The sequence below is a fragment of the Perca fluviatilis genome, chromosome 20 (assembly GCF_010015445.1).
Source record: "Perca fluviatilis chromosome 20, GENO_Pfluv_1.0, whole genome shotgun sequence".
NCBI classification, from domain to species: Eukaryota; Metazoa; Chordata; class Actinopteri; order Perciformes; family Percidae; genus Perca; species Perca fluviatilis.
This window is the reverse complement of record NC_053131.1, coordinates 1,891,007-1,909,633: the sequence shown is the minus strand read 5'-3', so window position 1 is coordinate 1,909,633 and position 18,627 is coordinate 1,891,007. Positions and strand designations below refer to the sequence as shown.

The 18,627-nt window shown below is 45.4% G+C and overlaps 8 pseudogenes; all 8 read right to left on the bottom strand.

Moving 5' to 3' along the window:
* Positions 1-8,884: 8,884 nt before the first annotated feature.
* On the bottom strand, positions 8,885-9,006 carry LOC120550527 (annotated as a pseudogene).
* Positions 9,007-9,324: 318 nt separating this feature from the next.
* On the bottom strand, positions 9,325-9,441 carry LOC120550422 (annotated as a pseudogene).
* Positions 9,442-10,606: 1,165 nt separating this feature from the next.
* Positions 10,607-10,722, bottom strand: LOC120550523 (annotated as a pseudogene).
* Positions 10,723-11,045: 323 nt separating this feature from the next.
* Positions 11,046-11,162, bottom strand: LOC120550547 (annotated as a pseudogene).
* Positions 11,163-11,493: 331 nt separating this feature from the next.
* Positions 11,494-11,612, bottom strand: LOC120550454 (annotated as a pseudogene).
* Positions 11,613-12,811: 1,199 nt separating this feature from the next.
* On the bottom strand, positions 12,812-12,929 carry LOC120550330 (annotated as a pseudogene).
* A 3,720-nt stretch (positions 12,930-16,649) lies between these two features.
* LOC120549918 lies at positions 16,650-16,764 on the bottom strand (annotated as a pseudogene).
* Positions 16,765-18,390: 1,626 nt separating this feature from the next.
* On the bottom strand, positions 18,391-18,499 carry LOC120550341 (annotated as a pseudogene).
* Between the last annotated feature and the right edge of the window lie 128 nt (positions 18,500-18,627).

The window sequence follows — 18,627 nt, the reverse complement described above, 5'->3', positions numbered from 1 at the left end:
GCGGTAGTCCTTGGAGAAGTCTGGTTCTCACACGGTCGACAGCCAGCGCCAGACGCGGACCTAGAGTTGTCGATGGGATCGCGCACCCCGTTGCCGAGCAGCCACAAAGCAGTCCTCGGGTTAAGTGGACGGCGCGCTCGTTTGGAGCATATCACAACCCGTTGGCGTGTTACACCCAGAGATCAACTGGAGCTCCGGGGAAGGCGAAGGCGTCATACTATGTCCCAGAGAATGCATCACAGGCGGTTCCATGTGTCTCCCGGACAAAGAGCAAGAGCCCCTCACAATCTACAGTAATGGAGTTTGTGTTACCACTCAAGATTCACTTTAGATACTGTTGGCTTTACTCGGGGTGCCCTGGCACAACACCAGAGCGCAGGAAATAGAGGCGGAGCAGTTAACCCGAGCGAGAATGACGCCACCTAAACCCGCGCGCGCTGATGGGCCGCGAAAGCGCCGAGCTGTGCAGCCAGGTGTGTTCCGACCAAGCAAGACATGAAAGCTTTCTGGTTGACGCGGACGAGGCGACTGGTCTATGTGGATCGACTTCGCTGAAGACATCGAGTTCCGCCGCCTCAGGCAGCAGAACCTACGCAGCGCTGGCCCGCTTGTGGACTAGCAACCCAGATCTGTCGCGGACCAGCGATGAAGGCTTCAGCCTTAGCTCATGCTAACCTGACTAGCATATCTTGGCGCGAAGCTATGAGTTTGAGCCAGGGTAGGTTCTACAGCGTGTATGCCAAGTATCCTCTCCCCATCAACACAAGCGGCGTCCTGGATGTCTCCTTCGAGGTGCCGCGGTGTGCAAGAGATGGACATTGGCGCCAAGGAGATCCGGAGCGGTCAGGCGTTACTCATTGAGCTTCATCCTCTTTACCGGAATATCTCAGCTTCATCACGGACTCTTCTACGGTGCCCAAACTCAAAGGAGAGAGTGTGGCTTCTGGGTGCTCAGTGGTTGGTAGAACAGGACCTTTCAGAGTTGCAGTTTTCACTGAACCAGAAAAGAAACTGGCTTGCAAGAATGTTCACTAGACTGGCCTTATTTCTGACTATGTCATGACAAAGGCGTGATGGGCACAAAAAAAACCACAACTCACGCACAATGAAAACAGAGGCACCATGCGTGGTTCCCGGGGACAGCTTATCAGTTTATATGACTATGTACAGCATATGCCTGTGTTTGATGTCATTTGTACGGTATGATAGCCTGCCGTTCACAGAGGTCCAGTATGAATGACAAGATTGCTGTTGCTGTTGTTGCAGTTCATTGTGCCTTTCAAAGTACCTTGTAAAAATAAATCCACATAAGAAAGTCTGTGTATTTGTCACTGTTTATTTCATTGGTAACACACAGATACACACATAAACAGACAGACATGTCTCTCAGTAGAGGAAACATTACTATGCAAACACAAGCGCACGTCTTCTCTAGACATGCCGAGAAGGTCGAACACATGCATGTTACCACAAAGCCAACGAGAGATGAATCTCCGACTGCCTCGGGGATGCTAGTGTCCCTGCACAGGTATTCCAGGTGCTTAATCGTTACCATTCGCGATCACGACGGTTAATCCACAACTCCTCGTATTCTTGCGGAAGCAGTTGCCCATACTCCATGGGTACATCTATTGCGGTCAGATGTGCGGTGATGTTCTTGGTGTAACGAGGTAGCATCATCATGTTCCCTAGATCCTCGACCCTTTCTACCCAGTTCGGAATGGACCTTGTTGGTGATTTCCACTGCGAGGCGCACCTGACTGTAACAAACACACAAAGGGAAATAGAGATCACGATCTGTCCGGGTTCCAAGTCAAGCGTGCAATACATTACGTGTGTGTTTCCTTTTACTCACCGTACTTGCCCTGCGGTCGCCACGTTGTCAGGTTGGTGTACAAATTGGGATTTGTCTCTTGCAAAACCTCGAGGAACTTCTGTGCACGCTTCTCGCTCTGGAGGCAGTGGTCGATGACCTTGTGAAGCATGTGTACAGGATTGACCTTACTGTGACAGGACATGAGTAGTTCCTGACCATCAGGGTCATCATCGTCGTACAAGACTCCATCTACTATACGCCTGAAAAGTTCATGCTTCTCGGCTATATCGTGCTTGTACATCTCCAGCTGCTGAACATACATCTTCGACACAGCCCGATGAGAAATAGTGAAACCTTGTGAATGGATGCTTATGTCAGATTCCGTTAACTATTGCTCAGACACAAAGCAGCCAAGTTCCTACATATAGCCCGAACCCGCGGTCGGACACAACCCGCGGTCGGACACAGTCAAAGGTGGGGACACAGTCAAAGGTCGGACACAGCCACGGTCGGACACACAGTCATAATTGGACACACAGCCACGGTGCGGACACACAGCCACGGTCGGACACAGCACAGTCGCACACAGCCGGGGGAGTTTTGTGTCCAAACTTTGACACAACTCCTTTTGAATGAGACATTTTGTTACAATAAAACAAAGCCAGATTTTGGCTTGTTTACAATGCTGCTCAGTGGCATATCCCATACAGCAATCTTCCAATTGTCAGTAATGCGCAAGCGGACAAACAGCCGTGCTTTCGGATAATTTAGCCACAGTAGGACTATGTTTTTCTCCTCACCGTCCCGCCTCCTGTACAGAGCGAGGAACATAAAATGCACGGTTCATGTCGCTGTGGCTCGGTATATCTACAGAGCACACAGGGTGATTGGTCAAGAAGCCTTCCATAAACTTTAGGTGCAGACCGTAAGATATCATGAATAAAGTACCTGACACGAGCGCAATGCGTCGAGGCACCTATGGAACCCGTATACAAAGCCCCGTGTCAAAAAACTGGAAAAGAGTTTGCCTTGAAATGTCACAACAGCGTAGAGGATGCAACCGTGAGAGAGCTATCCTGTCTCCGCGGTACTAAGAGCCACCCTTATGTGATCCAGATCCATGAATGTGTCATCCACAATGGAATGATGGCCATGCTCATGTCCTACGCACCCTACACATTGTCGAGCGTGATTCACAGTGGACACCTGTGTCCGCGAGCAAGTCCGGCGCTAGAGATTATTCCGTTGAGTTTTCGTAGCTCGTTTTTCAGTTCAAGTGGCTGAAGCACTGTCGTACATGCACAGACTGAACCTGGTGCACGGGACCTGGCGCCATTCAACGTGCTGCTGACAGAAGATCTAACCGTACAAATTACGCTGACATGGGCCTCTCTAGACATTCCTGTAAGTGGATGAGCACATATGTGGTGGGCGGTACAGGGCCCCTGAATTGTTTGTTGAAGGTGGCACCTCAAAAGTACACTTGTGCCATAGACATGTAGAGCCTCGGGGTAATGATTGTGCGGCGCCATGGAAGGGAGAGTGGCATTAGCGAGGACTTGGGAGTCCACGTACCATATTATTGTGAGGACATTTGTGCCCCAGAGACCACCCGATGCATCACTCATGCCTTGGGACCCTAAGACCCTGATGCCCAAGGTGATGGAGTGTGCACTGGTCAAAAGGATTGTCTTCCAATTGTTGGCTTTTCACGCGAACGAGACTTTTAGCTCACGCGCTGCTGAAGGACACCGGATGGACTGGGGCTGCTCATATGACCAAAGAAGACAGAGACCTGGTCAGAGACCGGATCTATCGACAGCCGGGTGTAAGGAAGAAGAAACAAGCAATAGCATGAACATGATTATTTTATTCACTAAATGTGTACATGATTCACAATGTGTCAGTGTATGTATTGCAAATAAACATGAAAGCAACCTTGATCACAATTCTTGTCTTTGTGTTCTGTGTATAAAGAGTTGACAGTTAGGATCAGCACATGGTTCACAATGACATTTGCCACAGGATAGTAGGCCTATATACATCAGAATATAGCTTGTTCTGTGGCGTGGACCTCAATTTGAATAATGGGCCAACAACACACTTAGTTTGTTTAACAGAAACTCCCTTTCTTGGGTGGGACCTAGCTGAGTTGGGATAGCGGGTACCGATTCGCATGTGTGTTCAGAGTTTGGCTGTCCCGACCAAAGCAGCTATCATTAGTAAATAACACCCAAGTGAATGTGAGAACCCTTATAGGTATAAAAGCATATTGACTGTAGTTTACGCCACTTTACACACTACTGTACATTAACTGTGGTGATATTCACTAAGCTCGGTCATGGCATGATAAGATCTTAGGTCTGGGTGGCTAGAGTGGGCCGGTGTAAAACATCAAGCTGTGGCTTTGTATCCAAGCTGTGGCTTTCTATCCAAGCTGTGGCTTTGTATCCAAGCTGTGGCTTTCTATCCAAGCTGTGGCTTTCTATCCAAGCTGTGGCTTTGTATCCAACAGGGAGGTTTGCATCAACCCGAAGACCAAGTGGCTGCAGCAGTACTTAAATAACGACATTGACAAGGTGCAGACATCTAGCAGAAACAAGAACAAGAAAAACAACAAGAAAATCTAAACAAAAAGGGGAGACATGTATGTTGAAGCAGGCCATTTAAGCGTACAGTAGAAACCATTTTGGCATCCTTACAATACCATATATCGCGATACCTTTTAGTCTTTCTGAAATCGAAAACAAAGCTCAACACACATTTTGATCGCATCAAACTAAACACAACTGCAGCTGGGCTCCGGGGACAAAATGGAATGCTGCTTAGATCGGATGTCATAGGAGCTCTTCTAAGAATATGATGGTGCTAGACCATTTTAGAGCTTTGTACCCGGTCAAGAGAAGGACTTTAAAGCTCAATCCCTGGATTCAACAGGAAGCCAATGCAGAGAACTAATACAGGAGAGCCCTATGAGTCTCTTTTCATGGTTCTTGTGAGGAACCACTTCGCTGCAGCATTCAGGATCAGCTGGAGAGTCTTAAAGAGACTTATTTGAGCAACCCTGACAGTAGGGAGATTACAATAGTCCAAGCCTGCAAGTAACAAATGCATGAATAGTTTTTTTTTCAGCATCAAGTTTGGGGGACAGGATGAATCCTAATTTTTGGCAATGTTATTGAAGATGAAAAAAGGCTGTTCTTGAGGTTTTGTTTTAGATTGGCATTAAAGGATATATCTGATCAAAGATAACTCCTAAATTTCTAACAATTGGTGCTGGAGGCCAGGGCAACACCATCAGAGTAAGTATATCTCTCAGATAATGAAGGTTCGAGGAGGTGTTTGGGGCCCAAACTTTTAATAACTTCCAGTTTTTGTTAGGGTTTAACATCAAGAAAATTATAGGTCATCAAGTTTTTTATATCCTTAATGCATCTTGAAATTTTGCTAGCTGACTGGTTTAGATCTGGTTTGATTGACAAGTATAATTGGGTGTCATCCACAACAGTGAAAGTTAATTGAGTGTTTTCTAATAATGTGCCTAGAGGAAGCATATAAGGAGAATAGAAATTGGTCCAAGCACTGAGCTTGAGGAACCCCATGGCTAACTTTAAGCGTACGTGGAGGTTATCATTAACATTCACAAATTGAGATCGATCAGAGAAATAGAGGACCTAAAACCAACTCAGAGCAATTCCTTTAATGCCAATCAAGTGTTCCAATCTCTGTAACAGGGTTGAATGGTCAATTGTGTCAAATGCAGCACTAAGATCTAGTAAAACCAGAATGGAGACAAGACCTTTGTCTGCAGCACGTTAAAAGGTGGTTAGTAATTTTTCACCAGTGCCGTCTCTGTGCTATGATTCTTTCTAAATCCTGATTGAAAGTCATCAAATAAACTGTTGCTATGTAGAAAATCGATAACTGATTAGCAACCACCTTCTCAAGGGATCTTGGATAGAAAGAGGAAGGTTAGATATAGGTCTATAGTTTGCTAAGACCTCCAGGATCCAGGGTTGAGTTTTTTCAGAAGAGGTTTATCACAGCTACTTTAAAAGCTGTGGTACATAACCTGTTAATAGAGACATATTGATCATATCTATGTAATGAGGTGTTAACCACAGGTAATGCTTCTTTGAGTAGTCTCGTTGGGATGGGGTCCAAAAGGAGACAGGTAGATGAGCTTAGCTGAGGGATATCTTTAACATTAATTGTTGAAGATCTATAGGATAAAAGCAGTCTAAGTATATGTCGAGACTAGTCTTTATTTCCTAACGACTCTGCGTTTAAAGGTGAACCGTTAGAAGTTGAGTGTAAAAGGTGATGAATTTTATCTCTAATTGTTGTAATTTTATCATTGAAGAAGCTCATGAAGTCATCACTACTCAGAGCTAGAGGAATAGATGGCTCAGTAAGGCTGTGGCTATCTATCAGCCTGGCGACAGTGCTGAAAGGAAACCTTAGGTTGTTCTTGTTTTCTTCTATTAGTGATGAGTAATAGTCTGATCTGGCCTTTCTTAGGGCCTTCCTATAGGTTTTGAGACTTTCTTGCCAATCCAAGCGAGATTCTTCCACCTTGGTGGAGCGCCACTTACATTCGAGGTTTGCGAGATTTGTTTTTAATTTCCGAGTTAGGGAGTTATACCAAGGTGCTAGTTTCCTTTGCTTCATCATCTTCTTTTCAGGGGCGTGAGTCTAAGATTAGATCCGTAGGCATGTAGTAATACCGTCTACAAATGCATCAATTTGAGAGGGACTGAGGTTAACATACAGGTCCTCTGTTATGTTAAGGCATGACATAGAGTTCGAATGCTGTTGGAATATCTTCTTTAAAATTTAGCTATAGCACTGTCAGATAAGCATCTGGTGTAGGAGCTTTTATCTAATTTAATATAATCAGGTAGTAAGAATTGAAAGTGATTAAGAATGATCTGATAATACCGAATTCTGCGAAAATATTATTAAATCCTCAATTTCAATACCATATGCCAGCACAAGGTCAGGGGTGTGGTTAAAACAGTCGCGTCGCCTTGTGCACACCTCTGATAGAAACCGATTGAATCCAGTAATGAGTTGAAAGCAGTTACTAAGGCTGTCATTGTCAGCGTCCACATGGATATTAAAATCACCTACAAAGTACTTGGTCTGAGTTAAGGACTAAACATGATAAAAACTCTGAGAATTCAGATAAAAATTCAAGAATATCGGACCTGGAGCCCTGTAAATAACAGCGAATATAATTGGCTGTAATGTTTTTCCATTTTTGGATGTTGAAGATTAAGAACAAGACTTTCAAATGAGTATAATAATGTAATTTAGGTTTAGGAGTAATTAGCAGGCTTGCATCAAAGATGGCTGCAACTCCCCCTCCTCGACCTGAGCCTCTAGGAATTTGAGTATTAATATGGCTGGGAGGAGTGGCTTCATTTAGACTAACATAGTCTTCGCTGGCCCAACCAGGTTTCAGTAAGACAAAATAAATCAATTTTATTGTCTGATATCAACTTCGTTTACCAGTACTGCTTTAGAAGACAGAGATCTAATATTTAATAGTCCACATCTAATTTTTCCTATTTTGTTCTATTGCAGTAGTTTTAATTCCAATTAGGTTGTTAAAGTTATAAGCGCATCTTTTGTTTACCTTTGATTTAACCGATCTGAGCGGGGGGACAGACACCGTGCTTATTAGACCATGAGTGGTGACTGCTCCACGGCGCACAGAGGCGTAGCACTGCACCTCTGATTACTAATATCAAACTTGGGTTGTCATGGTTTTATGTCTGATAAACTTCGTTCAGATTTTTTGATATGAGGCGGCACCGTCCCAGGTGGGATGAATGCCGTCTCTCTCAATCAAACCAGGCTTTCCCCAGAGCGCCCTCCAGTTATTCACATAGCCACCACATCATTAGGTGGGCACCACCCTGACAACCAGCGGTGGAAGGATGACGTCTGCTGTACATTTCATCATTGGTCAGGTTTGGCGGGGGTCCAGAAAACTACTGGAGTCCGACATTGTCTTTGCGTATGCACAAAGTGACTCAACATTCATTTTAGTGATCTCCGATTTACGACCATTACCACCTACGTGAAGTATGATCTTACTGTATATTACGGTTCTTTTTGCCAGCAGTTTTAGATGGGTTTCTATATAGCCAGCTCCAGCCCGAGGGGGTTCATATGACCGCCGTTAGGTAGGCCTACTGTAGCCGCCCGGGGCGCTGGCTTCACATATCGCAGTATAGAGCTCCCAATAACCAGAACTGGCTTCTCAAGCCGGTGTATCGCTGAGTAGGGAGAGCTGTTAGAAGGCGAAGGCAGCTCCGGTTTAGAAGCGACCCGTCATCATGTGCACTCCCTGGTCTAGATCCGCTACGCTTCCCTCGGACAGTCACCCTTTTTCGCCCGGCTGCTTTCGGGGTCTGCGAGGGACAGCTAACAGAAGCTACAGAAGCTACAGTATGTTGGCCCGCATTAACTACATGGTGCTGGCTAGCTTCCGAGAGCATCACGATTCTGATTCCATGGTGCGGAGCCGTGACTCAAATTCACTAAGCCTTGCCTCCAAAACGCAGATATACTACATTTTATTACATGTATCGTTATCACTAAAGGAGGCAGAGGAATAGCTAAACATTTGACACACAGAGCAAGAGAGCAGGAGAGGAGAGGAATTAGCCATTGCTAATGGCTAAGCTAAAGTAACTAACAGTGTTTTAACAATTGTAAATTCGCGAGTCAGTGCGCTGTAAAGTGAAACTAAGTATAAGTGCTTGAGTAAAACAATTGTAATTCAAATGCAATCCGGGCAAATGGCTGCTAATTTAAACAGTGAAGCAGAGTTCAGTAAGGTTTTGCGGGCAACAAACTAAGCGTTTGTGCGGGAACACGGAGTGACACAATCCTCACCTTACGCGTCGACGCGTCGTCTCCACAGCCCTACAAGACCGCCCGCTTACCGTCTCAATCAAAAAATCAGAAAACACAAAGGAAACTCCAGGAAAATGCAAGTATACTTGTGGTATATAGAAGGAGCATAGACCCTGCTGTTGTAAAATGGTAATAAACAGCTTACAGCACCAGGGTATTCCCAGGCAGTCTCCCATCCAAGGTACTGACCCGGCCCTACCTTGCTTAGCTTCCGAGATCAAGCGAGATCAGGCCTATTCAGGGGTGGTATGGCCGTAAGCCATTAGAGCAGGTGAAAACAAGATATTTATAGATGGTAAAATGCAATTACACTTGTGGTATAAATTAGGGCACAGACCCTGCTGTTGAAAGTGTAGAGATAAAAAGCTTACAGCACGGGTATTCCCGCAGTCTCCCATCCAAATACTGACCGGCCCTACTGCGCTTAACTTCCGGAGATCAAGGAGGTCGAGTGTTGAAGTGGTATGGCCGTAAGCCATTAGAGCAGGTGAAAACAAGATATTTATAGATGGTAAAATGCAATGACACTTGTGGTATAAATTAGGGCACAGACCCTGCTGTTGAAGGTGTAGAATAAAAGCTTACAGCACCGGGTATTCCCAGGCAGTCTCCCATCCAAGTACTGACCGGCCCTACCTTGCTTAGCTTCCGAGATCAAGCGAGATCGGGTGTTGCGAGGGTGGTATGGCGTAAGCCAATAGAGTAGGTGAAAACAAGATATTTATAGATGGTAAAATGCAATTATACTTGTGGTATAAATCAGGGCATAGCCCCTGCTGTTGTAAAGTGTAGAGTAAAAAGCTTACAGCACGGGTATTCCCAGGCAGTCTCCCATCCAAGTACTGACCCGGCCCTACCTTGTAGCTTCGAGATCAAAGCGAGATCCGGGCGTGTTCACGATTGGTATGGCCGTAAGCCTTTAGGTAGGTGAACACAAGGTATTTATACATGGTAAAATGCAAGTATACTTGTGGTATATAGAAGGAGCTAGCCCCTGTTGTTGTACAATGGTAATAAAAGCTTACAGCACGGGTATTCCCAGGCAGTCTCCCATCAAGTACTGACCGGCCCTACCTTGCTTAGCTTCGAGATCAAGGAGATGGGTATGTTCCAGGAGTGGTATGGTGGTAGCCATTAGAGCAGGTGAAAACAAGATATTTATAGATGGTAAAATGCAATGACACTTGTGGTATAAATTAGGAACCCCTGCTGTTGAAAGTGTAGGCTAAAAGCTTTTACAGGCAATTCCCATCCAGTTGACCCGGCGGCTTCGAGATCGAAGATCGAGGCGTGTTCAGGGTGGTATGGCGTAAGCCATTCAGAGAAGGTGAAAACAAGATATTTATAGATGGTAAAATGCAATGACACTTGTGGTATAAATTAGAGAGCACAGACCCTGCTGTTGAAAGTGTAGAATAAAAGCTACAGCACCGGGTATTCCCAGGCAGTCTCCCATCCAGTACTGACGGCCCTACCTTGCTTAGCTTCCGAGATCAAGCGAGATCCGGGCGTGTTCCACGTGTGGTATGGCCGTAAGCCTTTAAGTAGGTGAACACAAGGTATTTATACATGGTAAAATGCAAGTATACTTGTGGTATATAGAAGGAGCATAGCCCCTGCTGTTGTACAATGGGAATAAAAGCTTACAGCACCGGTATTCCCAAGGCAGTCTCCCATCCAAGTACTGACCGGCCCTACCTTGCTTAGCTTCCGAGATCAAGCGAGGTGCGTCTTATTCAAGGTGGTATGGCCGTAAGCCATTAAAGAGGTGAAAACAAGATATTTATAGATGGTAAAATGCAATTACACTTGTGGTATAAATAGAAGCAGAGCCCCTGCTGTTGTAAAATGGTAATAAACAGCTTACAGCACGGGTATTCCCAGGCAGTCTCCCATCAAGTACTGACCGGCCCTACCTTGCTTAGCTTCCGAGATCAAAGCGAGATCGGGTATGTTCAGGTGGTATGGCCGTAAGCCATTAGAGCAGGTGAAAACAAGGTATTTATAGATGGTAAAATGCAATTACACTTGTGGTATAAATTAGGAGCACAGGCCCTGCTGTTGTAAAGTGTAGAATAAAAGCTTACGCACGGGTATTCCCAGGCAGTCTCCCATCAAAGTACTGACCGGACCTACCTTGCTAGCTACGAGATCAAAGCGAGATGCGAGCTGTTCAGAGTTGGTATGGCCGTAAGCCATTAAAGTAGGTGAAAACAAGGTATTTATACATGGTAAAATGCAAGTATACTTGTGGTATATAGAAGGAGCATAGCCCCGCTGTTGTAAAATGGTAATAAACAGCTTACACCGGGGTATTCCCAGGCAGTCTCCCATCCAAGTACTGACCCGGCCCTACCTTGCTTAGCTTCCGAGATCAAAGCGAGATCGGGGTATTCATGGTGGTATGGCCGTAAGCCATTAAGGGAATGTGAAAACAAGATATTTATAGATGGTAAAATGCAAGTATACTTGTGGTATATACAAGAAGCACAGCCCCTGCTGTTGTAAAATGGTAATAAACAGCTTACAGCACGGGTATTCCCAGGCGGTCTCCCATCAAAGTACTGACCCGGCCCTACCTTGCTTAGCTTCGAGATCAAAGCGAGATCGGGCGTGTTCAGCGGTTGTTATGGCCGTAAGCCATTAGAGCAGGTGAAAACAAGATGTATTTATAGATGGTAAAATGCAATTATACTTGTGGTATAAATTAGGAGCACAGACCCTGCTGTTGAAAGTGTAAGAATAAAAGCTTACAGCACGGGTATTTCCAGGCAGTCTCCCATCCAAGTACTGACCGGCCCTACCTTGCTTAGCTTCCGAGATCAAAGCGGGATCCGGGCGTGTTCAGGGTGGTATGGCCGTAAGCCATTAAAGCAGGTGAACACAAGGATGTTTATACGTAATGGTATAATGCAAGTATACTTGTGGTATATAGAAGAACATAGCCCCTGTTGTTTGTACAATGGATTAAGGAAAAACCTTACAGCACGGGTTTTTCCAGGTAGTCTCCCATCAAAGTACTGCCAGGCCCTACCTTGCTTAGCTTCGAGATCAAAGCGAGATCGGGTATTCAGGGTGGTATGGCCGTAAGCCATTAAGTAGGTGAAAACAAGATATTTATACATGGTAAAATGCAGTATACTTGTGGTATAAACAAGAAGCATAGCCCTGCTGTTTGTAAAATGGTAATAAACAGCTTACAGCACCGGGTATTCCCAGGCAGTCTCCCATCAAGGTACTGACCGGCCTACCTTGCTTAGCTTGAGATCAAGTAAGGATTGTGTTCAGCGGTGGTATGGCCGTAAGCCATTAGAGTAGGTGAACACAAGGTATTTATACATGGTAAAATGCAAGATTATACTTGTGGTATATAGAAGGGCATAGCCCCTGCTGTTGTAAAATGGTAATAAAAACCTTACAGCACGGGTATTCCCAGGCAGTCTCCCCATCAAGTACTGACCCGCCTCTACGCTTAGCTTCGAGATCAAAGCGGATCGAGGGCTGTTCAGGGTTGGTATGGCCGTAAGCCGTTAGGGCAGGTGAAAACAAGGTATTTATAGATGGTAAAATGCAATTACACTTGTGGTATAAATTAGGAGCACAGACCCTGCTGTTGTAGAGTGTGAATAAAAGCTTACAGCACGGGTATTCCCAGGCAGTCTCCCATCAAGTACTGACCCGGCCCTACCTTGCAGCTTCGAGATCAAGCGAGATGGCGAGTGTTCAAGGGTGGTATGGCCGTAAGCCATTAGAGTGGGTGAAAACAAGATATTTATAGATGGTAAAATGCAATTATACTTGTGGTATAAATTAGAGCATAGACCCTGCTGTTGAAGGTGTAGAAAATAAAAGCTTACAGCACGGGTATTCCCAGGCAGTCTCCCATCAAGTACTGACCGGCCCTACCTGCTAGCTTCCGAGATCAAGCGAGATGCGAGTGTTGCGGGTGGTATGGCCGTAAGCCATTAGAGTAGGTGAACACAAGGTATTTATACATGGTAAATCGCAAGTATACTTGTGGTATATAGAAGGAGCATAGCCCTGCTGTTGTACAATGGTAATAAAAGCTTACAGCACGGGTATTCCCAGGCAGTCTCCCATCAAGTACTGACCCGGCCCTACCTTGCTTAGCTTCCGAGATCAAAGCGAGATCGGGTATGTTCAAGGTGGTATGGCCGTAAGCCATTAGAGCAGGTGAAAACAAGATATTTATAGATGGTAAAATGCAATGACACTTGTGGTATAAATTAGAAGCACAGACCCTGCTGTTGAAGTGTAGAATAAAAGCTTACAGCACCGGGTATTCCCAGGCAGTCTCCCATCCAAGTACTGACCCGCCCTACCTTGCTTAGCTACCGAGATCAAATGAAGTCGCAGGTGTGTGTTCAGGGTGGTATGGCGTATGCCATTAAAGAAGGTGAAAACAAGATATTTATAGATGGTAAAATGCAATTACACTTGTGGTATAAACAAGAAGCAGAGCCTGCTGTTGTAAAATGGTAATAAACAGCTTACAGCACGGGTATTCCCAGGCGTCTCCCATCAAGTACTGCCCGGCCCTTGCTTAGCTTCGAGAGATCAAAGCGAAGATCAGTGTTCAGGGTGGTATGGCGTAAGCCATTAGAGTAGAGTGGACACAAGGTATTTATACATGGTAAAATGCAAGTATACTTGTGGTATATAGAAGACATAGCCCTGCTGTTGTAAAATGGTAATAAACAGCTTACAGCACGGGTATTCCCAGGCAGTCTCCCATCAAGTACTGACCGGCCCTACCTTGCTTAGCTTCGAGATCAAAGCGAGGTGCGGCTGTTCAGAGGTGGTATGGCCGTAAGCCTGGAAAGAGAGTGAAAACAAGATATTTATAGATGGTAAAATGCAATGACACTTGTGGTATAAATTAAGAGCACAGACCTGCTGTTGTTGAAAGTGTAGAATAAAAGCTTACAGCACCGGGTATTGCCAGGCAGTCTCCCATCAAAGTTACTGACCGGCCCTACCGGCTTAGCTTCCGAGATCAAAGCGAGGTCGGGCATGTTCGCGGTGGTATGGCCGTAAGCCATTAGAGTAGGTGAACACAAGGTATTTATACATGGTAAAATGCAAGTTATACTTGTGGTATATAGAAGGAGCATAGCCCTGCTGTTGTACAATGGTAATAAACGCTTCCAGCACGGGTATTCCCAGGCAGTCTCCCATCAAGTACTGACCCCTACCTTGCTTAGCTTCGAGGTCAAGCGGGGTGGGTATTCAAGGTGGTATGGCCGTAAGCCATTAAGGAAGGTGAAAACAAGATATTTATAGATGGTAAAATGCAATTACACTTGTGGTATAAACGGGAAGCAGAGCCCTGCTGTTGTAAAATGGTAATAAACAGCTTACAGCACGGGTTATTCCCAGGCAGTCTCCCATCCAAGTACTGACCGGCCCTACTTTGCTTAGCTTCGAGATCAAAGCGGGATCGAGGCGTGTTGTTCGCGGTGGTATGGCCGTAAGCCATTAGAGTAGGTGAAAACAAGATGTTTATAGATGGTAAAATGCAATGATACTTGTGGTATAAATTAGAGCACAGACCCTGCTGTTGAAAGTGTGGAATAAAAGCTACAGCACGGGTATTTCCAGGCAGTCTCCCATCAAGGTACTGACCCGGCCCTACCTTGCTTAGCTTCGAGATCAAAGCGAGATGGAGCGTGTTCACGGTTGGTATGGCGTAAGCCATTAGAATAGGTGAACACAGGTATTTATACATGGTAAAATGCAAGTATACTTGTGGTATATAGAAGCGCAGCCCTGCGTGTACAATGGTAATAAAACTTACAGCACCGGGTATTCAGGCAGTCTCCCATCCAAGTACTGACCGCCTACCTTGCTTAGCTTCGAGATCAAGCGAGATCCGGGCGTATTCAGGGTGGTATGGCCGTAAGCATGATGAAGGTGAAAACAAGATATTTATAGATGGTAAAATGCAATTACACTTGTGGTATAAATGAAGCAGAGCCCTGCTGTTGTAAAATGGTAATAAACTACTACAGCACGAGTATTCCTAGGCAGTCTCCCATCCAAGTACTGACCCGGCCCTACCTTGCTTAGCTTCGAGATCAAGCAAGGATCGGGTGTTCGCGGTGGTATGGCGTAAAGCCATTAGAGTGGTGAACACAAGGTATTTTTGTAGTGTAAAATGCAAGTATACTTGTGGTATATAGAAGGGCATAGACCCTGCTGTTGTAAAATGGTAATAAACAGCTTACAGCACCGGGTATTCGCCACGCTTCTCAAGTACTGACCGGCCCTACCGCTTAGCTTCGAGATCAAGCGAGGATCCGGGTGTTCAGGGTGGTATGGCCGTAAGCCTGAGCAGGTGAAAACAAGATATTTATAGATGGTAAAATGCAATTATACTTGTGGTATAAATAAGAAGCAGAGCCCTGCTGTTGTAAAATGGTAATAAACAGCTTACAGCACGGGTTATTCTAGGCGTCTCCCATCAAGTACTGACGGCCCTACCTAGCTAGCTTCGAGGATCAAATGGGATAAGGCGTGTTCAGGTGGTATGGCCGTAAGCCATTAGGTAGAATTGAACACAAGGTATTTATACATGGTAAAATGCAAGATATACTTGTGGTATATAGAAGGAGCATAGCCCCTGCTGTTGTAAAATGGTAATAAACAGCTTACAGCACCGGGTATTCCCAGGCAGTCTCCCATCAAAGTGCGGCCCTTTCTTAGCACTTCAAGATCAAAGCGAGATCCGGACTGTTCAGGGTGTGGTATGGCCGTAAGCCATTAGAGCGAAGGTGAAACAAGATATTTATAGATGGTAAAATGCAATGACACTTGTGGTATAAATTAGAGACACAGACCCTGCTGTTGAAAGTGTAGAATAAAACTTACAGCACGAGGTATTCCCAGGCAGTCTCCCATCAAGTACTGACCGGCCCTACCTTGCTTAGCTTCGAGGATCAAAGCCGAGATGGTGTTGAAGGATTGGTATGGCCGTAAGCCATTAGAGCAGGTAAAACAAGATATTTATAGATGGTAAAATGCAATTACACTTGTGGTATAGTTTTTGGATAAAGGGGGTTTTGGGGTTACAGCACGGGTATTCCCAGGCAGTCTCCCATCAAGACGTCCTTCTAGACAAGGACGTGCGTGGTATGTAAGCCATTAGAGTAGGTGAACACAAGGTATTTATACATGGTAAAATGCAGTTACTGTGGTATATAGAAGGGCATAGCCTGCTGTTGTAAAATGGTAATAAACAGCTTCAGCACGGGTATTCCCGGCAGTCTCCCATCAAGTACTGACGGCCCTACCTTGCTTAGCTTCCGAGATCAAGCGAGATGAGCTGTTCAGGTGGTATGGCCGTAAGCCATTAGAGCAGGTGAAAACAAGGTATTTATACATGGTAAAATGCAATATACTTGTGGTATAAATTAGGGCACAGCCCTGCTGTTGTGAGTTTAGAATAAAGGCTTACAGCACGGGTATTCCCAGGCAGTCTCCCATCAAGTACTGACCGGCCCTACCTTGCTTAGCTTCGAGGATCAAGCGAGATGCGGCTGTTCAGCGGTGGTATGGCCGTAAGCCATTAGTGTAAGTGAACACAAGGTATTTATAGATGGTAAAATGCAATTACACTTGTGGTATAAATTAGGAGCATGAGACCCTGCTGTTGTAAGTGTAGTAATAAAAGCTTACACCACGGGTATTCCCAGGCGGTCTCCCATCAAGTACTGACCCGCCCTGCTTGCTTAGCTTCGAGATCAAGGCGTGTTCCGGTGGTATGGCCGTAAGCCATTAGAGTGGAATTGAACACAAGGTATTTTATATAATGGTAAAATGCAATTACACTTGTGGTATAAATTAGAGACATAGCCCCTGCTGTTGTAAAGTGTGAATAAAAGGCTTACAGCACCGGGTATTCCCAGGCAGTCTCCCATCCAAGTACTGACCGGCCCTACCTTGCTTAGCTTCGAGATCAAGCGAGATGAGGTATTCAGGGTGGTATGGCCGTAAGCCATTAAGGAGGTGAAAACAAGGTATTTATAGATGGTAAAATGCAAGTATACTTGTGGTATATCGAAGTGAGCCCTGCTGTTGTAAAATGTTAATAAAAGCTTACAGCACGGGTATTCCCAGGCAGTCTCCCATCAAGTACTGACCCGGCCCTGCTTAGCTTCGAGATCAAAGCGGATCGGTGTTCAGGGTGGTATGGCCGTAAGCCATTAGAGCAGGTGAAAACAAGATATTTATAGATGGTAAAATGCAATTACACTTGTGGTATAAATTAGGAGCACAGACCCTGCTGTTGTAAAGTGTAGAATAAAAGGCTTACAGCACGGGTATTCCCAGGCAGTCTCCCATCCAGTACTGACCGCCTACCTTGCTTAGCTTCCGGGATCAAGGCGGGTACGGGCTGTTCGCGGTGGTATGGCCGTAAGCCATTAAGAGTAGTGAACACAAGGTATTTATACATGGTAAAATTCAATTATACTTGTGGTATAAATTAGAATTAGAGCCCTGCTGTTGTAAAGTGTAGTAATAAAAGCTTACAGCACCGGGTATTCCCAGGCAGTCTCCCATCAAGTACTGACCCGGCCCTACTGGCTTAGCTTCCAAGATCAGCGAGATCCGGCCTGTTCGGTGTGGAAGTTGGCCATAAGCCACTAGAGCAGGTGAAAACAGGATATTTATAGATGGTAAAAAGTCAATGACACTTGTGGTATAAATTAGGAGAGCAGACCCTGCTGTTGAAAGTGTAGGATAAAAGCTTACACGCACGGGTATTCCCAGGCAGTCTCCCATCCAAGTACTGCCCGGCCCTACCTTGCTTAGCTTCGAGGATCAAAGCGAGATGGTGTTCGGGGTGGTATGGCGGTAAGCCATTAAAGAGGTGAAAACAAGGTATTTATACATGGTAAAATGCAAGTATACTTGTGGTATATAGAAGGAGCATAGCCCCTGCTGTTGTAAAGTGGTAATAAACAGCTTACACGCACCGGGTATTCCCAGGCAGTCTCCCATCAAAGTACTGACCCAGCCCTACCTTGCTTAGCTTCCGAGATCAAGCGAGGTGCGGTGTTCAGGTTTGGTATGGCCGTAAGCCATTAAAGAGGGTGAAAACAAGATATTTATAGATGGTAAAATGCAATTACACTTGTGGTATAAACAAGGAGCAGGCCCCTGCTGTTGTAAAATGGTAATAAACAGCTTACAGCACGGGTATTCCCAGGCAGTCTCCCATCCAAGTACTGACCCGGCCCTACCTTGCTTAGCTTCGAGATCAAAGCGAGATGGGCGTGTTCCACGTGGTATGGCGTAAGCCATTAGAGTAGGTGAACACAGGTATTTATACATGGTAAAATGCAAGTATACTTGTGGTATATAGAAGGAGCATAGCCCCTGCTGTTGTACAATGGGTATAAAAGCTTGCAGCACCTCGGGTATTCCCAGGCAGTCTCCCATCAAGTACTGCGGGCCTCCTTGCTTAGCTTCCGAGATCAAAGCGAGATCGGTATTCAGGGTGGTATGGCCGTAAGCCATTAATGAAGGTGAAAACAAGATATTTATAGATGGTAAAATGCAAGTATACTTGTGGTATATAGAAGGGGCATAGCCCCTGCTGTTGTAAAATGGTAATAAACAGCTTACAGCACCGGGTATTCCCAGGCAGTCTCCCATCCAAGTACTGACCCAGCCCTACCTTGCTTAGCTTCCGAGATCGGGCGTGTTCAGGGTGGTATGGCCGTAAGCCATTAGAATGGTGAAAACAAGATATTTATAGATGGTAAAATGCAAGGTACTTGTGGTATAGGTAGGGCACAGACCCTGCTGTTGAAAGTGTAGAATAAAACTTACAGCACGGGTATTTCCAGGCAGTC